This window comes from Nesoenas mayeri (assembly GCF_963082525.1).
Source record: "Nesoenas mayeri genome assembly, chromosome: 19".
Classification (NCBI taxonomy): domain Eukaryota; kingdom Metazoa; phylum Chordata; class Aves; order Columbiformes; family Columbidae; genus Nesoenas; species Nesoenas mayeri.
Window position 1 is genome coordinate 11,019,287 of NC_137568.1, and position 17,618 is coordinate 11,036,904.

A 17,618-nucleotide genomic window follows, 5' to 3' on the forward strand; every position below is an offset into this window, starting at 1 on the left:
GATGGCATTTTGAGGTGTTTCAAGCCCCATTTGTTGCCACCTGTTCAGAATTAGTCCCCATGCAGTTGTTTGGACTCAGCTGGATCTGAATGAAGCCTGTGAGATCCACACTCACAGCTTGAGACTCGCTCTCCTCCTTCCCTGGGATCACTTATTGGATCTGTTTTGGGGATCTTAACCGGCACAACTGAAAGAGCCACTGGTGCCAGAATGAGCTGGAAAAGGAAATGGGAAAAGATTGACTAGGATAGGAAGGACGGGTTTAAAATGTTCCCCCGAAGACACAGAAGTAGCTCCATAGGTGAAGCTACCACAGCACCTGTAGGATTAGAGCCCAGCTATTCTTGTTTCTATTCTTGTCTTCTAACCTTTGAATCACCTTCAGTTCAAGCTGCCTGCAAACTTAACATTTTATTTGCAAGCCCTTTATACCCTCAGCTGTTTAAATAGATGTACTGACTTGGATGGGGAAACGTATTTGGAAAATTATCTATTTTCAGCAGTTACAAGAGCATTCGAGTTGTCAAAAGTCTCTTCGCACATATTCAGCTTTATAAAAATTCTTTCCTGTAGGTGTGCAGCTTCTTTGCAAGAGTTTGGGAGCTGGGCTCTATTTTTTCCTTACAGTAGGCTCATAGTTCAGTTTAGAGCAGCTCCCACAACCGCTTAAAAGAAATATTAATGCTCAATAACACTGCTTTAATATTATTACCATCTTGCACCCAATTCAAGCTTGAATATAAGAAATTAGTTTTAATATTTGAGGGAGCTTTACTATGCCTTTTTGATCACTGAAACAAGATGAGAAGAATTTGTACTTTTTCCATGTTTGTGCTGGTTTTGCACTGAGGAGCTGTTGGGCCAGGCAGTACAAGAACTGCAGTTTTAAAGGTTTGCCCATTGCAAGCTTTCTCTTTTAATCCCTTCCAAGACAGAAGATGCGAGATGCCCCAGCTAAAAAACCATCTCATTAACCTTTCGCACTTGTGAATGCCTTGTCTTCATAAAACCCAATGACATCCATTTGTGGGGCTGATTGCAACAGAGTAATACATCACAAAATAATCGTACAGCTCCTTACTTTAAACATCCCCATTACTTTGGCCAAATGAAGCGCTCTGAACAAGAAGTACCTACCCCTACCCACCTCTGCCTTATCTCTTGAGCATGTCTGAGCAGGAGATTAATTTCTACAATACCTCTAATTTAATGCGATAACAGAAAGAAAATAGCTACTCTCCAGGGATGGGGTATTTAAGTGTTTTGACATGCCTCTGTCTCTTTCGGCTCTCGCACTATATCCATTTCTGTGATATCTGAACACCTTTTGACCTTCTAAAAGATGAAAAATCATTCTTTCCTCTTTGCTTTCGAAATGTTAATTAAACACCCTCTCAGCACACGTCAAAAAATCACCTGCTAAGCAAGGGCCAGTAGATACTAGTTGGCAGCATTCCTTAAAAATGTTTTCCCAAAAAGCTGGTTTGGTTTCCACTTTCAGTGACCGCCTCAATGTGTTTTGAGGAAGAAAGATCTTCTCAAACTCTTTGCAAAAAATGCAGCTGCCTATAGACAGGAGAGATTTAGGATTCCATAATGTCAGCTGTGCTACCTTCTCTCCCTTAGCACTTCAATACTATTTAGCAGAGGTGTTTACAATGATTAAATCACAGTCCCACGACCTCAAAGGATCAGAGAAGCTCTTCCACAGTGAGTGCAGGCACAGGTCACGGCAGGACTCAAACAATGGCTGCTTGGGCAGGCTGGTCGTCAAAAGGGTTACATACGACTTCCCCGCCTCAGTCCAAGGGGCTGTCAGAGCCCTGGATTTCTGCTTCCCCTCTTTGTTTCCAAGCTCCTTTCTTGGCGCTCCTCACACTCACCCCTCTCTCCTCTGCTGACCTCTGTGCTTCACCACAACGAGATGTGAAGCGTCCAGATCTCGGGGAGCTCCACAAAGCACAAAACCACCTCGGGGACCTGATCTGACTGTTCAAAGGGGCACCCAGACAACATTTTTTTTTTCTCAGATTTCTTTAGGCAAAGTGCTAAAGTTCAACCTCCTTTGCCCCCAGATGATGACTCTTAAGAATAATTGTAGGTTCAAAGGCTGCCAATAGAACTATTCCTTCTCTCTCACCTGCCACCCTTTCCCCCTCCAACTAATTTTGACTGAGTTCAGTCATTTTTCTCATAACTTCAACCCCTGCATCTTTGCTGTCATAGTTTCAGCTATTTGGCAGCTGCCTGGAGGCAGTAAACACCCTGATTCTGCCTCACCTGTGGTTATTATAACTGTAGTTATTATAACCTGTAGTTACTATAACTGCTCCTTGGTTTTGTTTGGAGCTACGAGCAGGTTGCACCTGATGGCAGCAAAACCTCCCTGCACTCCTGTAGCCAGGAGCACCAATGCACAGAGCACACCCATGGGGAGCCAGATGTTCATAAAGCACAATGTGCTGGACAGTTCATTCATATTAGAACAGGAAAAACAGTGGCATTCTAATTATATTTCTCTTCAAAATGCCTTCATTAACAAAATCTTTTCCATTAGTAACAGTGGCCACATCTAAAGAAAATATCCTAAATAGAATGTCACAGTTATCACCACTTGTAAACTGGTCCTAAAGTCCCCCAAGGAGTTTATTTGTTTTTTATCTATCCTATTACAGTCTTCACTGAGGTGCTTCCTATGAATCATACACTAAATACTTACTGTGCAGCAGTTTACACATAAAAGTTATGTGGCAAGGAAGAACCAGTTGCCTACCACCCACTTCAGCTATTTATAACTAATGAAAACACGAGGCAACCATATTAATTAGCATCTATTGAAAAGCATGTTAAACAATGCCATAATCTGCTGAAGAGAGAAAGGAGCTGGTTTGGTGATATGTCACTTCACACAGATACTGATAAGGTGCTGCTTATTTTCAGGTAACTATTTTCTGACAAGGGAAGTCTCTTAGAACCAATAATGAATCACTTCAGGTTACATGTGTGAAATGATTTGGTTTTGGTGATGTTTACAAATTATCTTTCTAGAACTGCCAGGTGCTATCCAAAAGAGAGAAGAAATGAATATGGGAATATTAGAAAAGAGTAAAACTGCACAAGCCTCGATTGCTTCAAGAAACTGGTGAAGTTTAAGGGCTGATAGTCTCTGAACTGAATGGCATCATATGAAATGCCATGGGCCCAGGATTTTTGGTAGCAGCTGTTAGTAATAGGCTGTGCTGGAAGGGCCAAGGACAACTTTGTCATCCTACATTTGGGCCACATTCTCTTCAGAGATACAACTAAAACTATCACATTAATATGAACAACCGGTGAATAACTTCAGCTTGTGGGAGAGAGACTTTTAAACATCCACTCATTCCAGCCTTATCGTCCTAAAACTTTGTCCCACAGTAACTGTTTTTGGCTGAATAGAAGCAAATTGCAATTGAGTTTATGCCTTTCAGAGTGCACTTTGTCCAACAAGAATATTTTCATTCTTTTCTTGCCTTTTCTTATTCCTTCTATTCTTTAAGGCAATAGGTGAAGGACATGCAAAAAAGCTAGAGGCTGACTTTTCCCGAAGTTCATGCTTTGCAGTTGTGAGCTGTGTTTGATATTACCAGCAGTGCCCAAGAGACAAACCAACCAACACCAGCAGAAGGAAAAGGTCTGCAGTGGTTAGCCGGACCCTTGACAATGCCCATGGCCACCATTGGGGTCAAGGCAGAAAGAGGATCTGAGAAAGATGGTGAAAATTGTTTGGATGGCAGAGGAGAAGGTGAGAAGAGAGCGTGAAAGATATTTGTAATACAGCCTGGGAGGTAAAGCCTTCTGGAAACTCAGAGTGATCCAAACCTGAAATAAAAATAGAAGATGGGAGATCCTCGGCTCCCGTTTCATAGGGGACATCGATCAAAGCCACGGAGGAGTAGGAGGGACGGTGCAGACTGAGGCAGCGAGCGCTGCAAGAACACAGATCTCCTATTTCTGGGAAGCCAGCTCAGATTTCACGTCCTGGTGCTTTCAGGGGGAACATTTAGCCTCGTGTGAACACTCTGGAAAGTCCCAGCTATATTTCCTTTATGTCTTTGCTCTGACCGCAGCTTCTGCACACAAGGTCTGTCTCATGAGTAGCCTGTGGACTGGATGCTGAAGTTGCAGGTTTGCAGAAGGGAGAGCAGGTGTGCCCGGAATTGAAGGTAGCTCTTAAATAATAATTAAATTTAAAAGACATTAAACTGTAAGGTGCAGTGTAAACACAGTCCTTGTGCCTTTTAAGGTGAGAAATCAGGGAAAGGTCCATGCCACTGTCCAGTGGGGGACATCAAGCACATTTGTCAAAACTTTAAAATATGCCTTAAAATAGTATGTCTATCCACAGAACTGATAATGCAGATGAAGAATAGATTAATTATTTCTACATGCTGCAATTCCCATAGATATAAAGGAGAAATTGCTGATAGGAGTGTGTGGAAGAGGCTGCCAGCCCAGGGCCAAGCTCTGCACCAAACTCCTACCCTGCTACTGTTCTCCTTCCAGCTCCAACTGCTGGGGCTTTTGGCAGAGATGCTATTGGCAGGAGGGCTGGAACTGGAAACTGGATTAAATTGGGCAAGGAAAGACAAAACTGCGCCAGCAGAAGGCATGCGGTCCTCACGAGAGCCGTGCATTGGCACACACGCTTTCCACACACAGAGGATCTTACAAGGACCGTAACAAGTCAAGGCAATGTAAAGTTAGCGTATAGCTGAAGTTTCCAAATACCAGATGTCACATTACATCACTTTGTAGTGAGTAATATTCTCTCGTGTTATGCAATGTTATGAGCAGTAGCCTGTTATTTCAAAAGTTGCCAAGAGAAAAGCTCCGAATTTTCGGAGATCTATATTTTTGTTTTGTTTTTCTGTAGTCATTATTTTTGCAACTGGATTGGGCTTTCTTTTAATTTATCTACAGCACTGTAGTCTACTTTCCCAGAAGAGGGGATGGAAGTGCTTCCAAAAGTGCAGGCATGAGAAGCAAGTCAACTTTTTATGGGGTACTAGGCAATGCAAGAAGTAAATAAGTCTTGCTAAGTGTCTGATGGGAAGAGCAGCACCAATATTTTTTAATTGCTGAATTACACTCTTTCCTGCTAGCAGATAACTGCTCTAGAATAGTTTTTTTTCACACACACATATTTCACAGTCCTGCAGTGATAACAAACGAGTCTCTGCAAGTGCTCAGCCTCTTGGCTGGTTGGCAACGGTGGGGTGAGCCACCAGATCAGCACAGAAAACGCAGACTGGATGAAACTGCAAGTTCAGACCTGCAAAAATGACTAAATTTGTTTGTTGTGGTCACATCCAGCACTGGGAATATGTCCACATAGCAAGAGAGAAAGCCTATACAGGGTGCTGAGCACCAGTCCATAGCAGCAGTTCAGTTGACATTACTGGATGCACCTCAGACATCTAAGATGGGTTTGTCTTGCCTAACCAAGGTGTCTACACTGAAGACATCTCCTTTTATAGTCCACAGAGGTAAGGAGGTACTTCCAATTGACTCCTGAGCTGGCTTACATTAGCAGCCTTAGAGACAGACAACAAAATGAGTCCTACCCAATAATGTACTAAGAATAAACTTGAGGACAGGTTTTGATGTAGGAACAGATACGAGGCAGCAAACCAGAACCTTCCCATTAATTCCAAGGGGAAGCTGAACTTGCCTGTTTTACCCCAAAGCTCTAAGACACTTTGAGAAGCAGTTTCATACACAGCAGCTGCAATCGCAAGGACATCTTGACTCATAGATACGGTGCCTCACATTTGCAGTTTTGCTGCAGTTGTAGCAAAATATCTGAGGTTTCCAGTGAGCAAAACATGGTATGAAAGTGCGTGGAGCCTCTCCCTCCTCTGGGAAAAGATTCAGGGAGCAGCTGAATCCACACACCCACAAACCCCTTGGAGTTTCAGAGCGTTTGCTGGTGCCAGATATTTCCAAGATGTGGGTTCTGAGAAGTGAGTAATTCAAATTGCTTCATCTATCTGCTGAATGCACTATTTTAAATAAAACGATGTGTGCGTAGTAACGGGGCGGGGGGGGGACAGGAACCTTGGTTTCCTTTTGCTTTTAAGGTCAAAGATTGAATCATGTGCTAACTGCTATTGCAAGCTCTGCCTTTTAAACATGCCCAGAATTATGACCTTTCAATTGTAGTCTAAATACCAGGTTCAGTTATAGGATCATCTTAGCACCCTGTGCATGATTTATAAAGTCACGTGTCAGTGAGTAGTAAAAGGGATTTACAGCAGATTGTAGGTCAAAAGGGTTAGGGCACACTGGAAATATTGAAAACAGGAGTAAATTTAGCATAAATGAATGTACTAGATGTTGAGTGGATGCCAAAGCATGTATGGGATTTAAGCCATTGTTTTCTATGGTCCTGTGCCATGTACAATGGTCCTAGATTGGTGGATTTATGAGTGAATGATTAAAAAAAATAGTAATCAAAGCCATTAAAGGGGTAAAGAATCGGAATGTCATTGTTCTAATAAACCTTAAAATTAATCCAAATCTAGATCTCAAAGGTAAAGAGAAATCTTTCAATAGGTACATTTATACACTTCAGAGCATTCCCACAGAGATATTTATATTTTGTCTTCCACTCAGAAAAATCCAAATACCTCTCATTTCTGCATACTCGTGCTGCACTTAGCGCTTCCATTCCATCCTGCAAAATCAGCAGTTTATTTAGTTCTTTGCAAAGCGTAACTGCTCAGAATACACAGGGTCCCAGCACCGAAATGTTTTAACAAGATAACTTCATTATGCGATTCTGATAAGAAACCAAAGGCAAGCATTGGCCTTGTTCTTTATGCCGCCTGATTCGCCTCCCTCACCCCTTTTGATCAAACAGTTAAAAAAGAAACAAAAACACAGCCAACAAGATAAAACAAAATCTTGACTAGTGTGGCATCCTGTGTATTTTCCAAATTCCTCGCTGTCAGCAGTAATAGAAAAAAGCCTCCAAGGCACAGAGACCTCAGACCCCAGAATACCTGCAGGCATAGGAGATAACAAGCCATGATATCTTACAGTAACTTTCTCTCTGCTTTTTTTGTCTCCCAGTTCTGCTGCAGAACTTCTGCCTTTCAGGATTTCTAGTGAAAGTTTTCCGTTTTCTTCTCCTTTTTAGCTGGTTCTGCATTGGGACTAAATAAAGGCTCTTATGCCAGTTTTCCACCCCTTCCTCCTGCCCCAGATTTCATTTAAGACAGAGCAGAGCTGCTGCGGGGAGAGTTTTCTCACGTGTGCTATTTCAGTCTGGTGTGTCCATCCTTCTCGTGCCTTCCTTGTTTTCCATATCCACCTTCCTGTCCTTCCCAACACTGCCCTTCCTCTCCCTCTTTCCTGGTTTTGTTTGATGGCACTCATCTCTCATGTCTTCCAGAGATGCTGGGCTTTAACGCTGTTTTGCTGGCTCTTCACACCCTTCAATAAACACAAGGAAATTAGGAAAATGAAACTTTTGATAGCACCAAAGGGCATTTCAGTAGCACATGGTGCCCTATTGCCTCAGGCCTCTTCAGCTTCAGAGCTTTGCAGCCATAACCATGCAGGGGATGAGTGTGGCTTTTTCCTCCAGCCACAGAACAGACCATAAAAATCCTTCATAGTTACAGCAATCTCTCTTATTTTGCTTTTGCAAACTGCACTTTTGCACTGGTTCAGGTGAAGGGGAGCAGGTTAACCCTTCGGCTATGCTGATGTTACTTAAAAGGACAGAAACAAATCTAGTCTAGATTTTAGTTCTTCTCTGAAAAATCGCATCCTGCATGTTTGCTCACCTCTTACAAAAAACGCTGAAGGAGTTCACTTACGTTTGACAACGAGTAAATTTAACCGTAAAGAAAGTGCTACTAGGAAGATGCGAGCCAAGTATGGGAATATCAGCCCCCAGCTTTGCCAAGCAAGTTAATAACCCCCCACTGTCAGCAGGAGGGTGGGAGTAGGTGGTGGGTGGTGCTGCTTCCCCAGCAAGAGACATCCAAGCAGAGACAATGCAAACTGCTCTTTTCTTTTTCTTTCTGCTTTTATAATAGAACTCAGAGCTGCTTTACATCCTTTAAACAGCCCAGACTCACAGAACTTCTGCTGAGCCAGAGCAGCACAGGAAATAAATGTCTTTAAAGACGGGGTAACATCAGCATCCACTTCACTGTCCTGATCAAGGAGTAAATTGCAGGCGAGGTGTTGGGCTGTGTGTACACGGGGCTCCTCATGGCATTTGGGAATGCTGTCCCACAGAGAAAATGTGTCTTTTGTAGGTGTGAGAGTAATGCCATGCACCTGTGCCGTGCCAGTTTATGCATTAAAGACACTGTGACAACAGCTTCATTTGTACAGGATGTTCATTGAAGAGATGCTTCAAGTAAACACATTCACATTAGGCAGATTCCGCTGTCTGCAAGTGATACCAAAAGAATATTTAGGATGTGTCAAACCTTGGGAGAGCCCTTTACAGCTCACATTAACAGAACACACATCAGTGTAGAAAAGCTGTTACCAAGCAGATGTCAGATACCATAAACCCAGACTGTCTCACTCGGTAAGAATATCTCAAGTTCCAGGTATCTGTGTCAGGTGGTTGCCTAAAAGGACTTTGAGTCTTTTTTCCAGGAAGCAGGAGAACCCAATATTTGCAATATATTTGCAATATGCTTTTATGGATTTAATCAAACCAGCAGGGGAAGGGGGAGCGGGAGGTTTTGTGTCGCTTGTTTTCACCCTCACAGCCCTGCAGTAGAAGGGGACACGGGGGAACCCATCAGGAAGAGCTGGTGTCACCTTCCTGGAGGTTTACAGCTGATCAAACCAATAAACACCAGAAGCCAGCACAGCACCAGGGCAGGCTGCAAAGTAAATACAGGAAGCCAACTAAAAACTGGAACAACAACCACCACCCCCCCTGCCCGTAAGAATTATGTATTTTTTATAAATCCTCACAACTTGAATGGAGTCAAGTTTGAAATAACACTCCAAGGAAGAACACAAAGCCCAGCTCTGTGCTAACAGGCTTTCTAAATCATTTTTAAACAAGCAAGGGCTATAGAAAACTACGGAACAATGGAGCGGAGCTGCGTGTTTGTTTTCAGCCCCAGAAGCTCCTGCGATGGTTGGATGTTGGAGGAGCAGGAGCTTGCACTGGGATTGCTGGTGATTTCCCCTTTGTCTATTCAAGGTAAACTGGAACAATAACTTCCTGCTCCCTCGCCTGTGAAAATACCCTGTGTTTGTGGGTATGAAAATAGCTGCGTGTCCCCGAGTGCTGCAACCTGCAGAACACTTCATCCCGGGCACGGAGGGAAACCTTTAGGGAACGGCTGATAAATCACATCTCAAATGCCAGATATAGCCCCCAAGCTATATCTATCTGGCAATTTAAAGCACGAAGAGCTTAAATGTCATAGGCCAAATTCTGAAGGATATTTGACAAATAAAGAGAAAATACAAGGAAATATTAACGAAGGGAAAACAGCTTGGAGAAGCAGTGGTGTTTGTGGATTAATCTCAGCAGAGTGAGTCAGATGGGGACATTCCGCTACAAATTCATTTTTGGAAATTCATCTTTAGGATCTTGGTTCCCTTCCTCTGGAGTTTTGTGGGTCATCAGGATGACAATTTTTGTCAATTCAGTGTAGTGAAAGCAAACAATAATGAGAACGCAAACCTAAGATCTAATGTACCCTGAAGCATGCAAGAAAAATTGATGGCATAAGACCTCAGATTTCATAAAGAAAGTTTAAGTGTTGATGCAAAACACTTCCAGGAAAAAGCAAAGAGTACTGCAACAAAATGTGTTTCAAATTAATCTCTAGGGAATTTTTCACTTCAGAAAGTTTTCAGGTTTTGTTTCAATATTACTAAAACTAATTCTCTCTATTGAAAACAAATAAAACTAATACACCTCTTCAGTCTGAAAGGTTTTTCACTTTGGGTCTTGTGGTCTGTTTCAGCTGCAGAACAAATAATATTTGGTCTTTCTGTGAAGCTGGAAACTGAAGCAAAATTAGGTTTGCACAACACAAGGTGAGGAGTTTAAATGTGTTTGGGTTTTTTTTCCCAGACCCACAAACAAAACACCAAGATATTCACACACTTCTTCCAAAGATGCCTATTGGGGTTTTCATTGCACTTAAGGACCTGTCTGCATCCTTAAGCATTTAAACAGTCTTAAATATAGCCTTAACAATGCCATCAGGCTTTCGCTAAACTAAGGTGCTTCTTGACCCAGGATATTGTCAGCTAATCCAGCTGAGAAAGAATTGAGGTTCCCTAACTCTTACCTGACACCATTTCTTAACGACTGGGCTTTGCCTAAACAAATAATATGTTTAGAGCCTCCTGAAAAACACAACTTTCTGCAGGGAAATGAGTTGGACAGCTGCAGGAATCAGGTTTTTGTTGACATGTGTTCTATGAGCCCTGACTGTCGTGTACCACGATCACAAGCTGTGCTGACATCCGAATAAACGTGCACATCATGCGGGTTCAGCAGGGAAGGACTCGTGCTCAGTGCTGCCCGCACCACTCCTGACTTTACCAGCCAGTCTGTACAGCCCATTAAAAGCAAACGATGAGCACCAGCCAGCAGCTGAGTAATATTATTTGCTAAACACTCAGTCTTTGCATTCAGTCAGAGATCTCAACCAGCTAAGAGATTAGCTCAGCCACAATTATCTTTTCCTTTGGGAATGTTTTGCCACCTGCTTCCTACTTCACCCCCCCCCCTTTATTTTTTTCTTTCTATTACCATATTCACATAGGGGTCATGTTCTTAAAACAGATAATGAAAATCTTTTGTCCTCGCTCAACCCCTATTTTAGGAACCTCTATTTTTCCTCTTTCCTGGGTCATTCTTAATAGCATCACCAGACACAGAAGGATCTGTTAAGCCTGTGAGCAGACAGGGCTGCGAGTCGCAGTGAAAGGGGCACTTCAAGGTGACCTGAGTCATGAAGACTCTCGCAAAGAAGGGGACACATGTATGTGTGACATCGCCACCAGCCAGATCCTTATGTAGCACAAGCCCGGCTGTCGCACCGGAGCAGCACAGATACCTGCCAGATTTATTGTGATGTTTCAGCACACCGGACACATTGTGTTCACAATACAGTAGGTGCTGGGAGAGAGAACTTTCAAAATTACTTTTCTATTTCCTCCAAACTGGTTATTATCTTTTTCATGGAAAATAAAATAAATCAACTACTCTGAGAAAGCTCCAGATCGCAGAGTAAACTTTACTCTGTGTACAACACATAAGTACCTTTTACCTAATCCTCAATCTTGTCAATATGTATTTACCCTTAATAACTTGGATCTGGGTCATCACTTTGTCTTACATTTGTTTCAATGTGTCCTAAGCTGCAGCTCTATTTCTGTCCAAGCTAAATGCTTGGTATTCCCCCTAAGACCTGGGCAGTTTCCAGCTTCTGTCTCACTAAATAAAACAAGCTATAAACAAAGACTCTTTCCAGCCAGGCACTGCATTGTGGGCACAAAGGCTTGCCGGTATCTGAAATTTCCCACTCTTGAAAGTATGTCAAAGGTATTTTCACAGCTTCTGTCCCATGTCATTTCTCCAAAACATCTCAAGTCATTTTCCTTTAGGAGAACAAGGGAGAAAATAAAAACACACACACACACAACCTCCCCCCTCCCAATGCTATAATGCATGTGTTAACAGGTGAGATCTAAAAATTTCATTAGGAAAAAAAAAGGGGGGAAGCAGCAGCAGCTGCACGCGTGTTTGGAGGAAATCAGAGGGGCACTTTCCATCTGGCATGTGCTCCACAGGCAAAAGAGCTTTTATAAGACTTGGAACTCAAAGACCACTTATATTTTGGGGAGCAGGCTATTCTTGTGCTGCTCATTTTAGGCAGCACAGCAACAGCTACTGTTCAAAATACCCCATCACCCCACCCAGGAGAGTTCACACTGCAGCTAGAAAAATAAAGGTAAAAAAAGCCCGGTTCCAAGTGGGAAGATGGACATGGCCAAGGTGAGGATGTCTCATTTCTGCTTCAGCCAGAACCTGCTGTGAAATGCTGGACCTGACCCTTCTGCCTTTGAGCTTGAGTATTTCCCCCATGGATTTAGGATCTGACACCAAGGAAGGAATCTCTGCTTTCAACTTTTTCCACCACTGCAGAAGGAACCTACAAAAAATGGATGCAAATAAATTCTTCCCTTCACCTCAACCACTCCCATTCCTGCAGCACCTGGCACAGGAGCACAGATGATGCCTGCACCAAAGAGCAAATGAGCTTTGCTTTTCTTTTATTACCAGGTTTGCCCAGAAAACATTTTTCCTCTACCATGAAGCTTCCTCAGACTTTGACAGAGCAGCTTATCTGCAGTAAAATGAAATCAAGAGCAGCCTGGGAGTGGAAATAATCACTTGAAACATGGGATAATCCACAGGTGCTGCCTCTACCAACCGTGCCTTGGCATCCCACATAGGGGCCATAACCACTAGAGATCAAGGGCTTGCCCTCTTTCTGCTTTTAAGGAGAAATTTAATCTTAGAAGTTTTTTATGAAATGATGCTTGCCCCAAACCAGTGTGTTGCTATGGAAAGGTCTTGTTTGAAGAATTTGAACTTATCTGAGAAAAACCTACGGGGTCACACATCCCTGTTATTATATATACCTGTATTACAGCAAGCCCAGGCTGTCCTAAGCCCTCTACTAATGAAAAGTCAAATGCACAGCTCCTGCTCCAAGGAGTTTACACTCTGTGTAAATAAGAGATTGACAGTTACAAAAGCACAAGGGAGCATTTCTCACTTTCAGCTGTCAGCCCTGATTTGACTCATCAGCTCTCACATTCACTGGATTTTGCGCAATAGAGCTTGGATTTGAACTCAACATCACCGGCTGGCTTGGTGGCAGCTGCCCAGTGTCCGAGGTGGCCCCGGGTTTGATGGTGTGTCATCGGACCATCATCAGACCGTACAACAAATTGCAGCTCCTCACTCAAGCCCCAACCCAGCAGGACATTTAAATGTATTTTTAACTTTGCTCAAGCAAATCTGTGAAGCCAGAGGCATTATGATGCTTATCTGGCCATATTACGGTCTCCACAGTGTACTTTTGGGAGACCCAATGCATCATTGTGGTTGGAGCTTTCCATGGGCCATAAACTTCAACATATGTCCAGCTGAATATCACGAACACTTTGTTCTTTTGAGGTCTCCATAGAGATGTGCAACCAAGTTCACTGGTGCCAAAGCAGACTGCTTTTTCTCCCAAGAAATTTTGGGCAAGCAATTCAAATCTGATTTTTTTCTTTGTTTGTTCATTTAAAAACTGAAACACAGTCACATTTCAACTTGAAATTGTGATTATCAATGCACGTTGACACACCAGCAATCCTTCTCTGTAAACCAGAGAGCTGAGCAGCACCGCTCCAATTCCTACAGCTGGTTTTATTTTTTTTGTCAGAGTTTGTCTTTCCTATGACCTCCAAAGCAAAGACGCCTTATGGAGCTTGGACCTGTTGAGTTAATTGTGCAGAGGTCAGCTCTGCCACCTCTGAGCTATATGAAGGGCTACTAGACTATAGGTAATTCAATGTAAGGCAAGGAAAGATAATAGCATATATCGCTCAGAACAGTGGGAGCGCAGAAAAACCAGAGAGGTCAAAAGAGACTCCGCAGGAGAGAAATAAAAGCTCTGGCGAGATTGCCTATTTTGTAAAAAACAAGCAACCAAGTTGTTTCTCAATGTCCAAGCTGGAAACCAGCTGATCAGCACAAGGAACAGCAAAGGCAGCAGCTCATTCCAGCGGGCTGGGCGCCCCCAGGACTTCACTGTTCTCCTGCCAAACAGGGAGGATCGCAGCTCATCAAACCTGCTAACGGAGCATTTCTCACTCGTGCGTATCCTTTGCTGTTCCACAAAAGCACAAATCCACACCACAGTCTGGTACATGGTAAGCAATGTAAACATATTTATTTTAATTCAGCTGCCCCAACATGAGAGAAGCTACAATGAAGGTAATAAGCCAAACCAGTTACTTAAGGCCACTGGGAAGGAGCTGCACATACTGGGACTGTTTGTATTTACTGCTGTACCTTTCCAAACTTGCCTTTGCCAGGTAGGGATGCTAAGAGGTTTGAAAGAAACCATGAGTAGGAATGCCCCATCCCAGAATCACTCCCCAGCTGTGAGTGCAACTATTAAAATACATACTCTGGCTACCTTCATTTTAAAGATGATCTCTTCCCAGCATTAACTGCCTTGCACTCCAGCTCTTGGCTTTAGCATCAAGAAGAGCAGAGCATTTTGGAACTGCTTGCTCTGACAAAGCTGTCCTTGTCGTTTTCCTCTATTTGTCCATATTTAGGTGAGCTGGTTGGGGTTTGGGCAGGAATATCTGCATGCTCCAGTTGCAGACTGGGGGGAAACTGGGAGGCACATTGTCAGGGTATGGCCGTGGGCTTGTTTAGCTCTTACACTTTGTCAAAATCAGGATGATGGCCCAGATGGACCTCAGAGCCTCTCTAACTTCTTAGCATCCCTACCTGGCACAGGCAGGTTCAGAAAGGTACATGGAGACTGTACTAACAGACGCAGCTTTCAAGCGAGACAGATCTCATAGGTATTTTTAAACTGAGCCCTGAGCCCCTCAGTGTTGGGGTATTTGCTGGTTAAAGTGCCATTCTGGGAACCAATCCACAGTCATATGGCAGACAAGAGGCTGCTCCTTGCAGGAGGTTGGGTGGATGTTGTGCTACCTGCTGCTCTTTCCATCAATTATTCAAATTAGAGCATGAAAACGGATGCAAATGCTGGGGGATGAGAGAAAACACCTTTCCTGAGCTGCTGAATTTCCTAGCCAGCTCCAGCAGCAGTTACAAATGGAACAGGTGGGAATTCTGCTGTGTTTGAGACAGGTTTTGTTTGGTTGCCTCACTTTGATTTTAAAATCTCCAGGTAGGAGTAACAACTGTATCTATAGGGTCTGAACAGACAACTGCATCAACATATGTAAGGGGTGACTGTGTGCATGTTAAATGCATGTGTGTGTCTCAGCAGCATTTTTCCTGAAAACTATTTCCCAGTGTTTTTCCTTTCACGCTTTTAAATGTAAATGTTGAAAGTTCAGAGAACACTAATAAAATATGAATGATGAACATTCCTCACTCCCTGGTTTAAAGAATGGCCCAAGTCACGAGTAACATAAAACCACAGATTTTTCCCAGGAGTAATAGTAGAAACTTCATTACTTGAATCATTTGTAATCAGACTAGACAAAGCAGAGAAGATTGTACTCTAGGGTGCAATCCTGAATCACTTCCCTCCCACCCCGAGAACTTTCCCCCAGCTGTTGGCATGTGTCTTTACTTACAGAGTACTTGCCAAGACAGGTCCTTTACTTTCCTGAACATACCATTACTAGCGAACAAACTTCCAAATCACTGAAAGCTTCCAAAATATTGCATCTACTTGTATCTGAATATTCATTTATGTTCAAGACCCTGGACTAAATATTATTCGCATGCCTTTAATCTCTGAAATTTATTAGCAGTGTGTGCTCTTCTGATTTTTCTTGCTAATCAGCTCATAGAAGTCAATTAGCAACACAGGTCAAAAAGAAAAAACTGATCTGTTAAACAAATGGTTTGAAGTTGTCGTGGAGGTTTAATGTTCAAAATCTCAACTAATGACCACAAAGTTTCTGCTGTCCCAAGGAGCTCATGCCTGAACAACATGGCAAGCAGTAAGCAGGGTTCTGATTTCTAGCTCACATGCTTTAATCTGCCTGAAACAAACTCCACAAAGACAGATTTTCCCAATATCTACTTGAGGATCTTCCACATCACTGCAGAAATGGATTCTGCGGTCTCTGTTACACAAACCATGCTGACAATGAAAATTCAGTGCAGCATGAGGATAAATATGGCTGAGGAGCACAAGCCCAAGAATTCAACAAAATCCAGAGTCCAGCTCAGACCCAAAGTGGTCCCACCAAGTCCCAACACTGGTCACCCTGGTAAACTCAGACCAAACCAGCCTCCATGCTGTTTTTGTGCTAGATTAGGAGCTGCTTCCCAAAATACAGAACTTTTCCTCTCTGGAAGCCAACAGTGATTTTCAACTTGTCTATAGTGGTCCTGGCACCTTCAGTTTAGGAGACCCATAAAATGTGGCTAAAGCAGCTTGGAGTCCACAGAGACAAAAAAATACCAGCCAAGCCATAAACCAACCTGGCTCTCGGGCAACAGTTCTCCAAGTGCTGCAGCCCCTTAATCCAATGGCTGGAAGCAAATACATTTTTCATCTCATGTTAAGCATGGTCATACTTCTGCAAGCACTAACAAAGTACTTTAAAATGGGTTTGTATCAGGTGTCCAGAGTAAGTCAGAGGGTTCTCCCAGTTATCTGCACATACATTAACCGTCATCCAAACCCTTTCTGGTGGGACACAGCTCTGCGTGCCGTGGCAGGTGTTCCCCAACCCTGGCCAGCTCTGGGCACGCGATTCAAACTGCTTTGAAATCAACGGGCTTTGTTCAGTTCATAGAAACGCGCTCATACAATAAAGCCTTAACAATTAGGAACAGCATCCGTGTCCCCATGAATCACTTTTCACATGTTTTCGCATCCTCTGTGTGTTTGTCTTTCTTCCCAAGGCTATTCCCAAGCTGCCGCTTTCCCCTGGAGCCCTATTAGGGTCTATTCTTTGTATTTACTAACAGGAAGTGTCACGGTTCTGTCCTCACCAGCTTCACTCACAAGCCCTCTTAATTATTAGTATCTTTTTTTTGTTAAGCTTATTTGGCAAAAATCTACGTTCCTCTATTCTTCCTGGCTAGTAGGTTATTTCTTTCTTCCTCAAGGTGCAATCTGGTTTCCTTTTGTTGTTAAATTTCCTAATACTAACACTTTCCTGGATATTGTGGGAAAGAGCCCTGGTTGACAATCAACTTCTTTTAATTCCCATCCTGATTAGTAAGCAAATAATAAGTAGAAGCATAATTTATGGTTTGATTTAAGCCACCTCATTCACATTTGGAAGGAAATCTAGGATGACTAAATCTTGAAAGGGAAGGCAGGATAAGCGGTATTAAACTGTCAGGGATCAGAATTGCATTAAACGTTCCTGCTTTGTCATAGACTTCTGGTCTCCTGCATTAACGAGACAACACTAGAGAACTCTTTAATTAAAAACCCAGTAAATAAGATAGAAAATCTGACTGTGAAGAGAAAGTGGGGTGACTGGCATCCTACATCTACCTATCTTGAGTTGATCAATATATTCCTTCATTAATTTCTTGGCACTGTTTCTCTGTTGGCAGCTCTCCTTTTTTGAGGTATAGCTTTACACATCAACCTGTACTTTCCCTAGCTGTGCCCAACCTACCCTTACACCTCTGAAAATATCAAACAGTTCTGCTAATGACACTTATCTAATTTAGTCTGAAATGTGTGTGGTGTTCAATTTGGCTGCAGGTGAGTATTGCACTAGATAAAACATATTATGCTGTTATATACCTTGTGTCCAAAGATGAATGGTGTTTCTCATTGAGCTGCTCTCACCCTGGTCTGCACATCGAGGTTAAGTTG